This window comes from Danio rerio, chromosome 16 (genome assembly GCF_049306965.1).
Source record: "Danio rerio strain Tuebingen ecotype United States chromosome 16, GRCz12tu, whole genome shotgun sequence".
NCBI lineage: Eukaryota > Metazoa > Chordata > Actinopteri > Cypriniformes > Danionidae > Danio > Danio rerio.
Window position 1 is genome coordinate 20,852,327 of NC_133191.1, and position 19,626 is coordinate 20,871,952.

At 31.9% G+C, this 19,626-nt stretch overlaps 1 long non-coding RNA gene across 1 annotated transcript; it reads left to right on the top strand.

Moving 5' to 3' along the window:
- Positions 1 to 5,591: 5,591 nt before the first annotated feature.
- Positions 5,592 to 19,045, top strand: LOC141378075 (uncharacterized). The gene is made up of 3 exons (XR_012391691.1): positions 5,592 to 6,045; positions 10,615 to 10,699; positions 17,287 to 19,045. It is a non-coding gene; the product is annotated as an uncharacterized lncRNA (long non-coding RNA).
- The last annotated feature ends 581 nt before the right edge of the window (positions 19,046 to 19,626 follow it).

The following is a 19,626-nucleotide window of genomic DNA, read 5'->3' on the forward strand; positions in this document are numbered from 1 at the left end:
GATATCCACTCTAAATTATTCACTATGTTGTCCTTAAAGCACATTTTAACTAATTTGGCAGTTTGCTTAGGGTCATGACCCATTTGTGGCCAAGTTTTAATTTCCTAGCTGATGTCTTAAGATGTTGCTTCAGTATTTCTACAATATGTTCATTCTTCATTATGCCATCTATGCTGTGAAGTAGACCAGTCCCTCATGCAGCAAAACAGCCCCACAACATGATGCTGCCGACCCCTATACTTCATTATGACCAAACAGTTCAATCTTAGTTCCATTAGACCACAGGACATGACTCCAAAAAAGTATTCTTTTTCTCAATGTAATTTAGCAAATTGTAATCTGGATTTTTTGTTGATTCTTGTGTGTTGACTTTCCCATGTTGTCACACAAGGAAGCAGTGTGTTTAAGGTTTTCCTTTAATACTATTCGACAGTTGTGCCTCCAATTAACTTAAATGCTGTCAGTTAGACAATCAGAAACTTCCAAAACTTTGACACCATCATCTGAGCTTTTTCAGAGGCATAATAATCTTATTGTATGTAAACTTGACTTTCAAGAAAAGTTATAACAATTTCTAAAATATATATATCTCATTACTCTGCTTTTACGCATAACAGAAACAAATTTGATAATCCTAACTTACCTAGTTTAGTCACATTATCATCTGACTTTTTTATAGTTATATGCCTTTTTATACAATATATGTAAACTTCTGGTTTCAAGTGTGTGTGTGTGTGTGTTATATACATACATACATACATACATACATACATACATACATACATACATACATACATACATACATACATACATACATACATACATACATACATACATACAGGCAAAGTCAGAATTATTAGCCCCCCTTTGAGTTTCTTTTCTTTTTTAAGTATTTGGCAAATGTTGTTTAACAGAGCAAGGAAATTTTCACAGTATGTCCGATAATATTTTTTTCTTCTGGAAAAAGTCTTATTTGTTTTATTTTGGCAGGAATGAAAGTAGTTTTTATTTCTTAAATAAACAAATTAAGGTCAAAATTATTAGTCCCTTTAAGCTATATATTTTTGATTGTCTGCAAAACAAGCCAATCTTATAAATTGATTTGCCTAATTACCCTAATTTGCCTAGATTACCTAATTATCCCAGTTGTGCTTTTAAATATTACTTTAAGCTGAATACTAGTGTCTTGAAAAATATCTAGCCAGATTTTATGTGCTGTCATAATGGCAAAGATGAAATAATTTAGTTAATAGAGTTATTAAAGGGATGGTCCACTACGATATCATATTTTAAACTTGACATCATGTGTAATGTAGCTTTGTGAACATAAACAACATCTCTGAATGTATGCTTAAAGTTCAATGCAAAGGGAGACATTGAGTTTTACAGAGTTAGCTTAGCAAACCCTATAGCAAACAAAGATTTGGGATTACAAAAAAGTACATCCGGGCTAGTGAGATCAAAAATGCTTCCAGTTACATTCATTCACTACAAGCAAACACCCCGTGCAGCAAAAAGCCATGGCCAGAGGTGCTTTAATGTTATAGCAGAGAAACTAAAATACCTTACAAAAGCTGCTATTTCCACAGAGCTTGTTCTGTTTCTGTATTTGGGCTTCCAAAGGACACAGCACAAAGAGAGAAGTGTTCACAATTTAATTTAAATTATGAGCTTCCAGAATTTTTACCAGTTCAGTGTTAGATTCGGCTAAAAACTGCTCAAAGAAGGAACAGCTCCAACCATAATAGAACAAGCTGTGTTTTGTGAGCCACAACCTGTAAAATTTTTGCATTTGTTAAAACTGATCTATGACATGCACAGTGTCTGGCATTAGTGGTATGTTGTAGCAAGGATGTAAACAACAGCAAATGCTGTTTGACACTTTTAACAATTTAGCTATAAATTAAAATTTATCCGTCAAACCACTGTAAACACCCACAATCTTCAGCAGTGCATGCAGTGGCTGTGTTTCATGTGTTCTACATCTTAAATAAGAAACTTTCATATTACTTACACATGATTATTCCTTATATATGTGAAAGAAGTGTAATGTGTTGAGTTAGGTTAAAAAAATACAGGCAAGCTCGCCTAATTCATGTTGCAGCAGAAAAATCAATCAAAGCTCACATGGGTCGCAAATTTTAAATCTTATGCATTATTCTTCTGTCAACAGTGTCACTGTATATTACAAAAAACAACTTAATTCAAGCATCAGATAAAAATAAACACCGGTCCCGCACACATGCGGCTTTCTTATTACATACTTTACTGGAGTCGATCCGCGAATCACAGCACATTATGTTAGCTGACCAACCAGAGCCTCTTGTTTTCATGTGATTTTCTTCAAATAAAGCGCAAGCACACATTGCTTTGCATCAAGGTTATAATAGTTTGGATTTTTCATTAGTTTTAGTTTCTATTTAGTTTTGACTTTTTATTTTCAAATTCAGTTAGTTTTAGTTTTAATTTTAATCTTAATTTTAATTTTAGTTTTAATCTACCCATTCTCAAGTTAGACATACAGTAGTGATGGACAGGGCCGGATTAACCAATGGGCAGAGATGTATAGTAACGAAGTAGAATTACTTCACTACAGTACTTAAGTACTAAAAGGCAGTATCTGTACTTTACTGGAGTATTGTTTTTTTCTCCTACTTCCACTTTTACTGAAGTACATATTTTCCATGAGTTTAATACTTTTACTCCGATAGATTTTTTATGTGCTGCATCGTTACTCGTTAATAGGGGTGTCAAAATGATCGATATCAGTTCAGTAATAGATCATAACCGGTTATTACGTAATGACGTCATTTATCTCCTATGCGCGATGTCGCAATACTATGGCGGAGGACGGAGGCGCGGTGAGGCGGCACAGCACACAAGCCGCTATATTTCACTATTATGGAGAAATGTTGTAAAACTTCGCCTCTGCCTCTCTCTTTCTCACTTTGGACATTTGACCAGCTGGCCTGTTTGTAAGGTAACTTTTCCTCTCTTCTTGGCTGTTAAAGCTGTGGATCCATCCAGACACGAGCGTGTCTGATGTGCAAGTTTTCTTCACTGTGTCTATTACCTGTGGTAACCGCGTATTCTTTCCGCCATGGCTGAACAGCGCTTCATTTCTAAAGCCCTTTCTGTTGAGCAGGTGAAAAGTAACCAATCATAAGACCTCGCCTGTCAGCGCTCAAAAAGCAGGCGGGATAATATAGACATTAGTTTATTAGCTGTAAATGCTCATGCTGTCTTCTGTGCATGAGTTTTGTTTGATACATTCAGAAAGTGTGTTTTCTTTGAACAGGTCAAATCAAAGGTACGGTTCATATATCTGACTTCTGTATTAAAGAACAAAATTGTATTACAAAAAACCCTTTAACTGTCACACCAAGACAACAGCAATAGAATTTTTTTGATTGCATTTCTCCTAATGTCGCTAATTTAACACAATCAATGCATTTTTTTCTCAACACATCCCATAATTTCTAAAATATCAGCCTCTACCAAATGGTTAAGATGTTGGTTTATGGTAAAAGTACCATAATTAATAAATATACTACAGAAAATATTAAGTGTAAGACAAATTTAATTAAAAAAAAAAAAAAGTAAACTAAATCATAGCAATAAGCCATAAAATATTTCAGATTTTTATTAAACACAGTAATATACACACTTTCCTGTAGTTGTTGTTGTTTTTTTTTTTTTACAAAAAAATCCAAATCAAGTGAATTAGTGCAACAGGATTTAGTTTGCTTGTTTAGTTTAGTTTCACGAGTGCTTCCAGAAGACAGAACTCCTGTTCATTGTGATATTAACCAATCAAACTTCAAAACTCCCAAAGTGTGAGTGTGTGTTTGTGTGTGTGTGTGTGTGTGTGTGTGTGTGAGTGAGTGAGAGTGAATAATGTGTGTAAGAGAGAAACTGTGATTGTACCTGTGTGTGTGTAAGAGAGAGTGTATGAGAGTGTAAAAGAGTGTATTTATATGTGTTTGTGTGTGTGTGTGCCCATGTATATGTATAACAACATCCGTATTACACAGATGTTATGAGGAGATGGTGAATTATGTGGACATTATTTATAAAATTCAATCACACTAAATGTTTTTTATTTTATTTTCAGAAAGTAAAACTACACATAATTTCCTGTAAGGGTTGGATTTAGAGGTTGGATTTGGGGTTAGAGCGATTGAAAGTACAGTTTGTAGAGTATAAAAACAATCGTAACCTATGTAATGTCCCCACAATTCACAAAAATGTGTGTGTGTGTGTGTGAGAGAGAGAGAGATAGCGAGAGAACTGTGTGTGTGTGAGTGTATGAATGTGTGAGAGTGTACATTTAGGTGTGTGCAGGGCAGTGTACGTGTGTGTGTGTGTGTGTGTATGAGAGAGAGAGAGAGAGAGAGAGAGAGAGAGAGAGAGAGAGAGAGAGAGAGAGAATGTATGTGAGTGAACATGCTGAATAATCTCATCAGTGAGAGGATTTTCTGGCAAAAGGGCCTGACGTTGTGAATTGTTGTACCATAGAAACTATTTACAAAGAAAAACAGTATCATAAGCCATGTTTCTTTTCATTCTGCTTAATCAAGTGCCCTAAAAAATATATTTAAAATAAACAAAACAATATGATGTCTTTTGACTTTGACTTTCTTTAATAACTACATTACACAATACTTGTACTTTTACTTTCAGTACTTGAGTAGTAAATTTTGAAATAAACTACTTGCAATACTTAAGTACTAAAAATGTTGAATACTTTAGTACTTCCACTTAAGTATGGTGCTTAAAGAGCACTTCTACTTCTACTCAAGTCAATTTTTGATAGAGTACTTGTACTTTTACTTAAGTATGGGTCTCTAGTACTTTATACATCTCTGCCAATGGGCATTATGGGCACAGGCCCAGGGGCCCGTCCGCACTTAGATTTTAGACAAGTGGGAATCATTAGTAAGTGTGTGTATTATGGAGGACTCAGATTCCTAGAACTGGATTGGACAGGTGTAATCCAAATCATTTGCATTATAAGTTTGTAGAAGTTATACATTAAAAATACCCTTAAATATAAATTTTAGTACTGCTTCAGTGAACTTGAACAAGTATATTAAAATCCATTAATTTCCCCTAGTTGTATTAGTATTTTTTTTTCAAAGTGTGCTTTAAATGCTTTATAAATAAGTTCATAAATGTGGGCAATACATTACAAATTAATTTTATTTAACAAATATTATATTAATCTTATTTTTTTTAATTCAACTATGGGGTGCGGCTATAGTGGGCCTTCAAGACATTGTGTCCAGGGGCCTTTAAATTATTAATCCGTGCCTGGTGATGGGAAGTGCAGATTTTAATGCAGATTTTAGGACTCAACATTATGTAGTCAGCAATAGTAATTTCAGTCAATTAAAATGATCAGAAAAGTCTTAAAGTAAAGTTTTGCAACCCAACTGAATCATTCACTTACTTAAATTCCATTATGATTGTCTGTTGTGAAATAAACTTACGTTTTTCATCAGATCACATCTCATTTAAGCCTTCGGTTTACCCGCGCAGCAGTTGCTCCAGTTCAGTTCAGTTCAGTGGTTCAGTTCAGTTTCACAGCTGATTTTGTTTGGCTCAATGAATCACGCATGCGCAGTATTAACGGTTCACCGCTTCTCAATGCAACGTTGCTGTTCTAATAACTAAATGAGATTATATATTGGATTATTTAGAGTCAGAGGGGGTATTAGGCTTGTTAAAAAGTAAGTAGTTGCTGGATAAGTGCTTAATGCAGACGCGAATCGTTTCAAATGATTCAGTTCGATTTGGTGAACTAGTTCAACCGGTTCACTTAGAAGATCTGGTTAAAAAGATTCGTTCGCGATCGCGATGCAGAAATAAAACCCATTATTGGGCACAAACGTGTTAAAGTAACACTTTTAAGTATCTTTATTTAATGCTGTCACCGTGCTGCTGTCATGTCCGTCCACTGGCTGTTTTTGTCGCGGAAGCAACAGCGAGGATGACTGGAGGAGAGCCGGCTCGATCTGGTCAATGGCAGCAGGAGACACTGAGGTGCGAAAGGGTCAAACACAAACACCTGCAGCGCGGATTATATTTACTTCTAATAGGCATACAGTATTATGTATTAAATACATTTACAAACACGAAAACGAAGGAGGTTTTTGCTATCATTTTAGTTAGTTTCAGTTAGTTTTGTATGTACACAGTTTCAGTTAGTTCTAGTTTTTGAAAAAACTCTCGTTTTTATTTTTATTTCAGTTAACGACAATTATTTTACATTTTAGTTTTCGTTTTTTCGTTGGTTTTAGTTAACTATAATAACCTTGCTTTGCATCATATAAACCCAATCAAGCCTTAAAATTACACTCTGGACCAACTATTATGTTTAGGAATGTATTGAAAAGGGGGAAACACGTCAAACTTAATGACACATTTGAGGGCTCATGCTGAAAGGCAGATGAATGTGCTGTCTGACAGCTCATGACATCATGTCACTTTCTGAGTACATTCACATAAGACACCAATACTCCAATATTAGGAGTTTTTCTTTCCGCTCACCATGCGGTATCAAATTCCATTAAAACAGAAGTCGAAAGTTAAAAATGAAACACCTGAAATTGCACGAAACTCTGGAGAAAACGCTGGAGAGCCTGGTGATGCGACATTAATTGTTTTATACTGAAAATTTATACTCAGCCTTCAAAAAGCGCTTCCTTGGCCATATTTCTTTGCATGTTGAACACATGTCGGCCACAACAGGAAATAAAAAAAAAACAGCAACTGTGTTAATTGCGTACATTTTTTAACACGTTAATTATTTCAAATTTTAACGTTAACGCACTAATTTTGACAGCACTAATTTTTATATATTATTTATATTAGTATATATAGTATTTATAACTTGAAACTGACAAAAAGTAATGGTTCATCAAAAATCTGATATTCTTACATTAACTTTTTTTTTTTTTGTCCATACTGTTGCAAGAAAAAAGTTTACTTGCATGAAGCGAGAAATGGTTACATTAAGTATTTTTTAAAAGCCTTGATGTTCATGTGTCCACTGTAAGACAGACTGTCTATAAATGGAGAAAGTTTAGCAGTCTTGCTGTCCTCCTTAGGTGTGGTCATCCTCTCCTGTAAGGATGACTGCAAGAGCACAGCATAGAACGCTCAATGAGGTGAAAAAGAATCCTAGAGTGTCTGCCAAAGACTTACAAAAATCTCTGGCACATGCTAACATTTTTGTTGTCTAATCTACAATAAGTAAAACATGAAACAAACATGAAATTAATGTGAGGACACTGGAGGAATCCACTTCTGTCCAAATAGTTTGCAAAAAGCACTTGGATGTTCCATAGCAAAACTGACAAAATATTTTGTGGACAGATGAAACCAAAATTGAGTTGTTCGGAAATAACATACAACCCTTTGTGTGGAGAAAAATAGTACAGAATATCAACATTAAAACCTCATCCCAACTGTAAAATGGGCTTTATAGGCCATCATGGTTTGGGGCTGCTTTGCTGAATTCCAAAGTTTATCAAGACATTTTGCAGGAAAACTTGAAGTCTGGTAAACTGAAGCTCAAGTGAGAATGTGTAATGCAAAAGGACAAAGACCCAAAGCATAAAATTAAATCAACAACAGAAGGGTTTCAATAGAAGAAAATACACCTTCTGCAGTGGCCCTGTGTTCTGTCCTCAACCAGATTGAGATACTTTGGCATGACCTTGAGAGAGTGAGAGTGAATGTTCCAAAATCCTTCCTGACCATTGCGCAGGTCTGATACAAGTATTATTATATTAATTGCTTTATTTTGACTTGCCACATTTTCCTGCTTTTATTTAAAGTCATGATTTATCGCCCTGAAACCATTGACTATCAGTCAATGAATGTAGTGGCACTGACTGACGGACTAAGAACAAATTTAGGGGTAATTTTATGACTTGTTGATGGGTTTGCATTGTTTTTCTTTCTTTCTTTCTTTCTTTCTTTCTTTCTTTCTTTCTTTCTTTCTTTCTTTCTTTCTTTCTTTCTTTCAATGTGGTGTGGAGGGTGGGTGCTCTTCTAAATTTGACACGAATGCATATCTAAAGGTTTATTTTTCATTGTCACTTCTCACCCATCCTCCACTCTAATAGACCTTTACCAACACCAAATGTAGGCATCTTTATCAATTACTGTTATTTGATTTGAGAGTAGCACAATGTTGCACGTCATTCCTTGCAACATCAGACCTGCCAACAGCCAAACCCACACTGATTCTTTGATGTACAGTGTAAGCGTGACAAAAAAGAACACACAATCTCACACCCCCACACACACATAAATACACGTGTTGAGGGGGAGACGGCAGGCGTGATGACATGTTAAATTACCCTGGTGATGTATGGTTTAATGAACCCCCTTGTGTTGATCATGCTCCACATTAATCAGCCGGCTCCAGCAGATTCCCTTATTTTCTCAATGCTCCCCTGATAAACTGCAATTTCATTTAACCTTGGACAGCAACTTTAATAGCTTCCACAGGACAACTGTCAATACTTGCCTGGGTATACAGTGATTAAATTGCATGGCGAGGAGACCGTCCTGACTTCCTTCATCAAAGCCCTCCCTTGTCCCTCTTCTCTTCACTTCTTCCTCAATGTGATTTTTACTTATAGGATTTGTTCACTTCCAAAAGAAATAACAAAACAAATACTGATAAGTTACCCCATTGCCTTTGTCATACTTCATTTTTTTCAATCAAAAATAAATAGTTGTATTTTTAAGAAATACTTGCAGGATGTTTCCCACTATAACAGATGCCTAAGATGCTTTAGTGGTTTGAACTTCCAAATGTTTTTTTTTTTTTTTTTTGCAGCTTCAAAGGTTTCTAGACCATGAAAAACAAGGAATAAATGTCTTAGTGGAAAAAAATAAGTGTTTTTTGAGCACAAATGTTTGTCTTGCACTAACTCTGTTTTCATAATAAAAAGATGTACTTTATAATCACTAAAGCTTGCATCCCAATGTTTTTTGCAAGGTCAGACTCATATTCCTCATCATCCAAAGCCTTTTGAAGCCATAATTAATGTTTAATAAGATTTTATTATTAGCTGGAATAAAAAATAATAATAATATCTTAAGACACAAGGGGTGAGTAAATTACCAAAAAAATTAATTCCATATGAGGGAATGCTTTAAGATTGGAGGAAAAATTAACATTTATTTATTTATTTATTTATTTGTTTATTTATTTATTTATTTGGATTTATTTATTTGGATTTATTTATTATTTTATTTTTTATTGGATGGATGAATGGGTGGGTGGGTGGATGAATGGATGGATGGATGGAAGGTAGAATGGACAGATGGATGGATTTTAAGTGTGTTTTGCAGGGGGTGACGTCATTCATTTCTCATGTATCCATCAAGAGCAGACTTTCCTCAACACTCAGACATTTGCCCCTGTCTTCAATAGCTCTATAATTAATGTGTTATGAAATTAAGTTCTAATGGTTTTTCATGCAAGAATTTAGTTGTTTTAACCAATTCTGTGGTTTATTTATAAAAATGTTATAATGTTATATATATATATATATATATATATATATATATATATATATATATATATATATATATATATATTTTTTTTTTTTTTTTTTTTTTTTTTTTTTTTTTTTTTGAAAATGTGGAGATATTTGACCTCCGGTGATGACGGGCACCCAACACTCATAAATCCGTCTAAAGGAGGCGTTCCTCGACTAGTCATTCTGACTTTTACCCTGACTTTGAATTCGTTTTAGGTGTACAGTCTTTGGTTTCATGAATCAATTACTTTTGTTATAGTTTATGTTTTGGCTAAGCACAAAGTTATGTTCAATAAAAATTATTTTATATTTCCATGGTAACCTTATGAAATTAAATAAAGGTGCAGTGCACCCAAAAATTTAAAACCAGGGCACAGTTTTATGATTATTTGTTTTTAATTATTAAATCGTAACACCATGACACTGAACAGTCTAAAGGAAACTGTTTATACTTCACAAAATAATTTGTTAAAAAAATAAATCTGTTTCACAGTCATTTGCAATTTTGTGCTATCTATTGCAGTTTTGTCATTTGCAGTACTGAATTTAGATGCAGAAGAACTGATCCCCCCCAATTCATTGTAAAATCTACAGTAACATACTGTTAACCATGTACACAGTATGGAAATGTTGAGGATGGATAGATGGATGGATGCTCTGATGTCCCAATATTCAAAAGACATGCGCTATAGATTAATTGAATAAGCTAAATTGTTCGAAGTGTATGAGTGTGACAGAGTGTGTATGGGTGTTTCCCAGTGTTGGGTTGCAGCTGAAAGGGCATCTGCTGCGTAAAACATATTCTGGAATTGTTAGTTGGCGGTTCATTCCGCTGTGGCAACTCCTGATTAATATAAACTATATTTTATTGATGGTATGTGCTAACATTTACACATCTTTTAGTGAAAGAACACTACAGGATGACCTAAGAACATCCCCCATTAGCTGGGTTGATGCACTTACAGTACATGATGAAAAGCTTTGTAATCCCTGTGTATACATTTCTGAATTAAATTGTTTCTATACCAATTTTTGTTCTTCAATGCAGGATGGCGAATTCATTTGATGGTGCTAAAGGATCTAAACTGTTGATATTCGCAAGGACTGTGTAGCATCTTTCGGTGGGCTTTCTGGTAAGTGCCTGCTAAAATGGATAACAGACATTTTTAACATAAACGTGAAATATTTAATAAATTTCATACAAGACTTGTTTTGAGTATATAGGAGCATGCCATTGTTGCAGTAAAGAAGAGTGCCCAGTGTCTGCTGATCTAAGCACAGTTACAGTGGTTTTTTCAGTCTGTGACATCTAAATTCTCTTCTTGTCAACTGGGCACAAATTATAAGCCAAGAGACATCAGCTGACTGATTAAAAATAAGTGTCAGGCTATGGAAGGACAAAGGAATGTCTGTGAATAAAAACGAAAACAAAAATCAATACACCTCTCAAGTGAGCAGCATAGAAAGTATAAAACATACTTGAAGGACATCAACTATAACGCTGTTAAATACTAAATACAGTTTGAATTTATGATCATTCAGATATTTTAAAATGTTTGCACAATCTAAGTCAGAATGAAATGTAGACCGAGCTGAATCTGGCACAAATATAATTTATCATAAATTAATTATCTCAAAGTATATTAGATAATATTAAAAATACTCATAATGAATAATGCAGTGTTCTATTTATACAATATTGCAATGTACTTTCTGAATAAAAACTATTCTGTTACATGTTTGTATAGTAATATGTATTTTTGTAATAATTATTTGATAATGTGATAATGATAATGTGTTTTATTATGCAATATTATTAATATTTCACAATGAAGTTTATATTAAAATTTACATTTTTTGATTAATTTAAATGATTATTATATTAAATAATAAGTAAGTAAAATAAGTATTCATTATAAAGTTATTATGTAAAATTATAAAATAATTTGAAAAAATGTCATTCCTTTAAAACCTGTTTTAAAACATTGTAATTAGTTTTTAATAATTTTCAATTCTTTGTTGCTTTTATTTTCTTGTTTCTTTTATTCTTGTTTCTGTAAAGCTCTTTGAACTACCATTGTGTATGAAATGTGCTATATAAACAAACTTGCCCTGCCTTGCCTATACTTTTATTATTATTATTATTATTATTATTATTATTATTATTAATATTGATTAATTACAGTGGTAAGTTAAATTCACAACACATGCATTGCAATGCATACAGAAATTTCATTGGGAAATTTTTAGAAGATTGTCTATAAACTCATTCTAAATAAATTAATAATTTATATATATTTTCTAGAATTTAAAATTTATCATAAGCATAATTATTTTATTGTTTAAAAAATATTTTGTGTATTACATGTTAAATTTGATACAATTATTTTTACATTTTATATTAATTGCACAATGTATGTCATGGAATAAGAATAGTTAGTTTTACAAATTCTATAAATTATTTTATTATAATATTATATAAAATATTACTGTTAATTTGCATTGCAACAATGCATATAAATTATTGTATACACTATTACAGCTTAGTATTGAATATAATTTTTTTACTTCCACACTTGCTCTCCAGAACCTGAAAGCAAATCTATTTCCAGATGATTTAATGTTTTAACTAATAATAAATAATAGTTTAACCAAAAATGAAAATAATGTCATAATTTATTCATGCTTTGCTTATTCCAAACCTGTTTGACTTTGTTTAGTTCTGTTGAACATAGAGAAACATACTTAAAAAAATAGTCCACTCAACTTAAAAATAATAGCTAAATTTTTGCATTTTATTTAATTATCTATTTTTAACTTAATTTTTTTTGTAGATTGAGTTGAACTTAATCTAGGCTGTAAAAAATCCATAAAATATATGGAAAAAAATGGCAAAAATGTGTTTGCCAGAATTTATCATTGAACAAATTATTAAAAATCATAAAAGAAAATTTAAGGTTGTATGGTAAATGTCTCTATTATATTGTTTTGAAATACCAAAATGCACAAATGAAATCTTTGTCCCTCAGAAAAAACACAACCATAAGCAAGTGTAGATACTAAAGTCATTTGACCACTGCTCATCACAAACAACGTTTTCCCACAGTCAGTGACACACACATAAGGTGCTTAGTCCCATTCACACAACTACTAAACACCCTCACACTAACATATTATATTAAATACAAAATTAAAGTAATGCAATAAAAGAGTAGATATAATGCAAAACTCTGATGACTCATTTGCGCTCAAGTGTGCGCCCATAGATGTTCTAGTCTAAAAAAGGAGGCGTGTTGAGGCGCATTGCTGGTGCATTACTATTTTGAGAAACTTTAATAGACTGTTCTAAAGACCAGAACAAAGCCGGTCTAAAGTCCAGTGCAGAGCGGGTTAGTTATGCGCCTCGCTTACACATTGCTTACTATAAACATAATGTACAGCAATATGCAAATATCTTTACATATGAAAAATAATTAAAACATTAAAGATTTATATAGGATATAATAAGGATATATATATATATATATATATATATATATATATATATATATATATATATATATATATATATATATATATATAGAATATAAATATAAAGGATTAAAATATTACAAAACATTATTTTCTAGTCTACATAAATTTAAAAACCATAATTTTATGCCTTCTTCATCTCGTTTTTTTTCCCAGTTCATTCATAACACTTTGGTTTTGAATAATGTTAATATTATTAGCAGTATTATTTATTATATGCATATTTATATTTGTTTTATTAAAAACAAGCCTAGATTTGCCCACCTCTCAGGTTTTAGACCATATGAGGCACAGCATGTGTATTTGGTCATAACTCAGTTTTTTGACCACACTTCGTTATTATTGTTCATTTATGCATTTGCTGGAAATTATAACTGAATTTAGAAATAGTTTTGAAACAGATCTTTGCGCTTAATAAACAAAATTAATTATTTATAGGCTAAAGGATATCTGTGCGTACAAGAAGTTTCCTTATCCACAAGAGTGAAAGCTAAAGTAAACAATGAGGAGGCTCATCTCTGATTCTCGTGCTGTAGATGCTCTGTTTAACTGTTTTCTTGCTAGTAAAATGCTCAGTTTTTCCACCTACAAAGTCTGTCATGTAAATAGCAAATGCGCTATGGCGCGGCGCAACTGACTCTTAAAAGGAATGGGAAATGATACTCTGATTGGTTTAATCTCAAAACACACCAATAACTTAATAAGAAAATAAGCTCAACCCTTTTAGACCATGCGCCACAGTGCAAAATGGATTTTTCCATCTTTATATCAGCAAAAGTGGATTCTGACACGCTTTTATTGCGTTTGCGCCCTGCGCTTTGCACTTTGCGAATGGATCGTCAAAATAGAGCCCTAAGACTTAGGCCCCATTTACACTGATATGTTTTAGTTTTAAAATGCTTAAGTTTCGCTAATGTTGAAGTTATACTTATTGAGTTATAATTTTAATAATCAATAATAATTATAAAAGTATAAAATAATAAGTTTATACAATATAGGAAATAAAGGCAAGCAATCGGTCAAATGTGCAGAATCAGTGTACGTGGATACAGAAATTATTAGGTATATTTACTTATCTGGGAAGAGATCTAGTGGCAGATTTAAGGAGGACTGGCTGACGTTCGGCTGCTCTCAGCCGGGCAAGTGTGCCCAGAGCTCCCGCTGACTGCGGGACAGTGTGTGTGTATATGATCACGTGATAAGTGTTTTCAGAGGGCTAGTGTGGATGGAGAACTTTTCAGAAATGCTAGACGAAATGCCAGGTTGAGCGTGGATCATTTGCAGTTTTAAAACTAAAACGTATTAGTATAAACAGTGACTAGTTAACACTGAAACACTCAAAATGTACCATGTTAAGTTGAATCAACAAATTCAGTAACTGCAAGTTGTTTTAACTTTCAAAATCATTTTCAAACAACTAAAATGTGGAATAGTTTGTACATCTATCCTACACTCAAAAATAGATTTTCGCTGCTTGTTCGAACTACTTATTTAAAATGAGTTGACACAACACAATTTTTGAGTTTGTTGGTGGGACAGCTTAATTGTGTTATGTTCAATCTACTTACTTTTGTAAAAACTATTAATTTAACTTTATGGGTTTGTGTTAGAACATTGTGTGGAACCCAGAATTTTTACAGTGCATTCGGAAAAAAAAACAAATACTATGGAAAACAATAATTACAGGTTTTCAATAAAAAAAATAATAAAATAAAATAAAAATAAAAAACTATTGAAACTGTTTGGAATAAGTAAAGTATAAGTATCTTCATTTTTGGCTAAACTGTCCCTTTAAATCTCTCACAAGTTAACTACTACTAAGTGTAATGATGCAGGGCCCCTGTGGAAATTAGTTTCCAAACTAAAATGTTTTGTCACAGTGACAAAGAAGAAAAAAAAATAAAGCCGCTGCTATTGTGTCACCACAATGACATAATGAGGTAGGCAAATACTTGTCGGTGGCCGTCCTCTCTTTCTGTAGTGCTGACAGGCACACACTCTGCTCTCCAGTCTGCAGAGGATGGACAGAATGGGCAGTTATACTAGATAATTACTCAGACTGGAGGAGTCAGGCTGAGTCTCAGCACTTTACTCACTGTAGAGCTGTCTTTCACGCTGACTGACCTGCGCAAGGGACAGCAGGCAAACACTGACACCGTCTGATTGGAAATATGTTGCATACAGTACAGTCAGCGACTGTATGATCTGTTTGAATACATTTTCAAACAATTTAGCTCTAAACCATTAAATATGTTATTATTGTGTTGGACTGTTATCTTCAATTCAATGATATCTATCATATTACAAATGTATATATTTAATATATTACTGAACAACAGTGTTGGTTAAAGATACTTTTAAAAGTATTACAACACAATGTTAAGCCTATAACTTAATCTATATATATATATATATATATATATATATATATATATATATATATATATATATATATATATATATATATATATATATATATATATATATATATATATATATATATATATATAAATACTTATATAATTGTAATTACTTTGCTTAAAAAGTAAATATGTAACACATTTAGTTACTTTTATTATTGGCTTAACATTGTAATATATTATTTTACTCAACGCTAAACAATTAGTAATGATCAGCATTTTATCTGTAAAAAGTTTAAGGAGCAAAATATGTACTTTGTTTATTTAAAATTTGCAAGCTGAGGTTGTTATTTTAAGGAGCAAAATATGCTATAGTTTTAGTTTGTTTGTTTATAAGCTTGTAACTTATAATGCTATTTTAAGAATTCACATCACCTTAGTTCACTCCCCACATGGAAAGAAAATATATATGAGGATATATGTGCATATATGAAACCTATATGCAGTATATATGCACATATATGATAATATATATACTGCAAAAATGTGTATATATGCCACATATAGTCAATATCGAGGTGCATATGTGCAAATGCAGGCCTAATAGGTCTCCTGTATTGCTTGTTCATATCCACATATAAACCCTTTGTTCATACATGATTTGTCTCCTATATAGCTCATATCTCACTTTGGCAACTGTCATAGGCCTACATGATGCCTTGACTAGTTCATATTTTCTATTATCAAGGCAATAACTCAGAACTAACTTTAAAAAAAGAGCAAAAAACGTATGTATGTGCCACTTAAATTTGGTATCACTTGTAATTGGCATGTTATGGATTTTAACTATATGGCAAATAAGTGAGAGGAGATGGAAAGCTATGATGTCTACACGTTTCCTGAAACATTTACAAGGTCAATTCTTTCTTTTATGAAGATAGTGGAAAAGAAAGATATATAACACAATGGTTTGTCTTTTGTTCTTCTTTCCTTTATTGTTGTTTATTCTCTTATTTTTGTTCTTGTACTATATTAATTTCCTGTACTATTTGATTAAGTTAATAAAAAAATATTTAAACAATGTTGTCTAGCAGCTGTATTTTAATAATTTTACTTATAGGTGAATATATATGTACCCATATATGTGCATATATATATATATATATATATATATATATATATTTATATATATATATATATATATATATATATATATATATATATATATATATATATATATATATATATATATATATATATATATAGGATATATTTCCTATATATATATATATATAGGATATATTTTCTATATATATATATATAGGAAAATGACAAATTTTATATATGTCATATATATCAGGAACCTATATAAAAACCTATATTATACATATATGTTTATAGGTTCTTTCCATGTGGGTCAATTTGTTTACAACTGCTGACCAATACTGTTCAAAGGGGACCTGTTATGCAAAAATCACTATTATAAAGGGTTTAAACATAGTTGTGTGGCAACAGCAAGTGAATCTAGTCAGCCTTTAATATGTATTCTGCTTTTCTATAATTCCACTTGATAAAACCAGTCTGTAGAAACACTTAAATTGACATTCTTGCTGCTTGTCATCAGAAGGGGAAAGCTCTGACCAATAGTGACAATCTCTCCCTCATTAGCAGCCATTTTCAGTTTTTTACTTGCTTTAGATAAGGTCAGCGACTAAGAGGCATTATAAGTTAAAGGATGTACAAATGAACACGGAACATCTACTTCTGAGTCACTTCTTTTGACATTTTCTGTTCATAGAAATGACGTTAATACTGTTTTGAATCTGCAGATATGCTGATGCAGGAGTTTGCAGCGCTGCCCTGTTTGTAATAGAGGGATGGGAGCACAATCTCCTTTGAATTTAAAGCGACAGTCACCAAAATGGCACAATTTTGAAACAAAGCCAATAATGCCAGTTTCAAATAGTCATAAAAAATATTTGTGGTGTATTTTGAGCTGCATGTACAAAACCTCTAGAAACATCAAATACTTGTTTTACATCTTAGCGGCATAGTAGGTCTCCTTTTAGGAGACTGACTGAAATTATATTTTAAGAGGTTACTTGCTGTTGTTCAAAAACATACCATTTATTTGTTTGTTTGTTTGTTTGTACTGTTAAACCGCATAAACACTTTTCTCATTTAATGACAAGCATTTTTTTTATCTTTCATTCTTTTAGTTTGTTTTGTTGATTAGTTTGCTTGTTGTTAACTGGTTGGTATGCAAATTTAGAATATTTGCTTTACATTACAATGATATTTATTTCAAATGGACTGTTTAAGGAGTTCAATGCTCCTTTTGTCATGTATTTTTACAATAGGGTATTTGCAGGAGGGCTTTTTATTTTCAGTAAACTGGGACAAAGACTTCCGGTGAATAGTATGCAGTTACAAAACTGGCATGTTTAAGGTCTGTTTCCTTTAAAAATCAATGATCTCTACTGCCTGATTGATATACAGTTGAAGTCAGAATTATTAGCCCCCCAGTTTATTTTTTCATTAATTTCTAAACACATTTCTAAACAAAATACTTGTACTAACTTATTTATAGTAAATTATTTTTTTTCTTTGTCATGATGCTAGTAAATAATATTTGATTAGATATTTTTCAAGACACTTCTATACAGCTTAAAGTGACATGTAAAGGCTTAACTTTGTTATTAAGGTTAACTAGGAAGGTTAGGGTAATTAGGCAAGTTATTGTATAGTGATGGTTTTGTTCTGTAGACTATCAAAAATATATATAGCTTAAAGGGTCTAATAATTTTATCCTTAAAATGTTTTTTTTTTTTTTTTATTAATAACTGTTTTTATTGTAGCTTAAATAAAACAAAAAAGTATTTTTCCATAAGAAAAAATATTATCAGACATACTGTGAAAATTTCCTTGCTCTGTTAAACATAATTTGGGAAATATTTAAAAAAAGAAAAAAAAAAAGGGGGGGGGGGGTCTAATAATTCTGACTTCAACTGTACATTATAATGTGGGTCTCAGAATGTACAATAAGCACTGCGCTAAATTCCATGTTTTTCACACCATGTCTTTAAAATATAAACATTTATTTTACGCCAGTATTTTTAATGAAGTTTTTTGTGCCTGCAAAGCACATGCATGTATAAAGTCTTTCAGCCCGTTTTATGCCTGAACTAAATGAATGCTGAGGTCTTTTTAACTGATTGTAATTTAATTACATTACAACATCCCCAAAAGTTTATCAGCATGGGAGAAGTACTAGCTGTGCATATACCCCATTCGTATGATGCAGTTGCATGCTTGTTAATTTCTTGACTGACACCCAACTTGTTTGTTTGCATTTTTATTTTCCCAGCTTGGTTATTTGTATGTTTTATATTGATAACTTACAATGCTTTAAGTACTATTTAAGTACAGTAGTTACATTCTCCTTATCGCACCCACATTCACAACATTACTCATTGTTTGTTTGTTTGATTAATACAATTTTCCAACCTGCAGTTATTTTAATGTTTGTTTATATGCAATATGAACATATTAAATCAGTTCATTGCTGCATGCTAAATCAAATTCTGGACTAAAAAGGCTTGATTATTTAGCCTGAAATATTTAGTGTATATTATATTTGTAACAAAATGCATACTACTGTACATCCAATGACACGTACACATTAGCAACTCAGCTAACTTTGCAAGCTACACTGAAAACAGTTACACTTTGAATCAAATTTAAAAATACAGCTTAGTTATTTTGCTTTTTCTCAATATATAATTTAACTTTGGTTCAAACTATAACATTTTATTTCATAAAAAATTTCCACAGTATTTCCTTTAGAAAGTCTTATTTGTTTTGTTGTTTTGTTTTGCTACATTAAAGCAGATTTAATAATAATAAAAAAATAAATAAATATATATATATATATATATATATATATATATATATATATATATCATGAATCCAACATCCAGCTGTGCACAAAAACATCTGACATAAGGAAATTCATCTTTCATTATTGTATTGTTTTTAAATAGAGAAAACATTTGACAAGTAACTTTTATTCTAAATCTTGAACCTTAATCTTGAAACAAAACATGAGCAATAAAAAAAGTTTGAAACACTTTTACAAGAGAGGCTAGAAAATATGTAAGGCTCTAAAT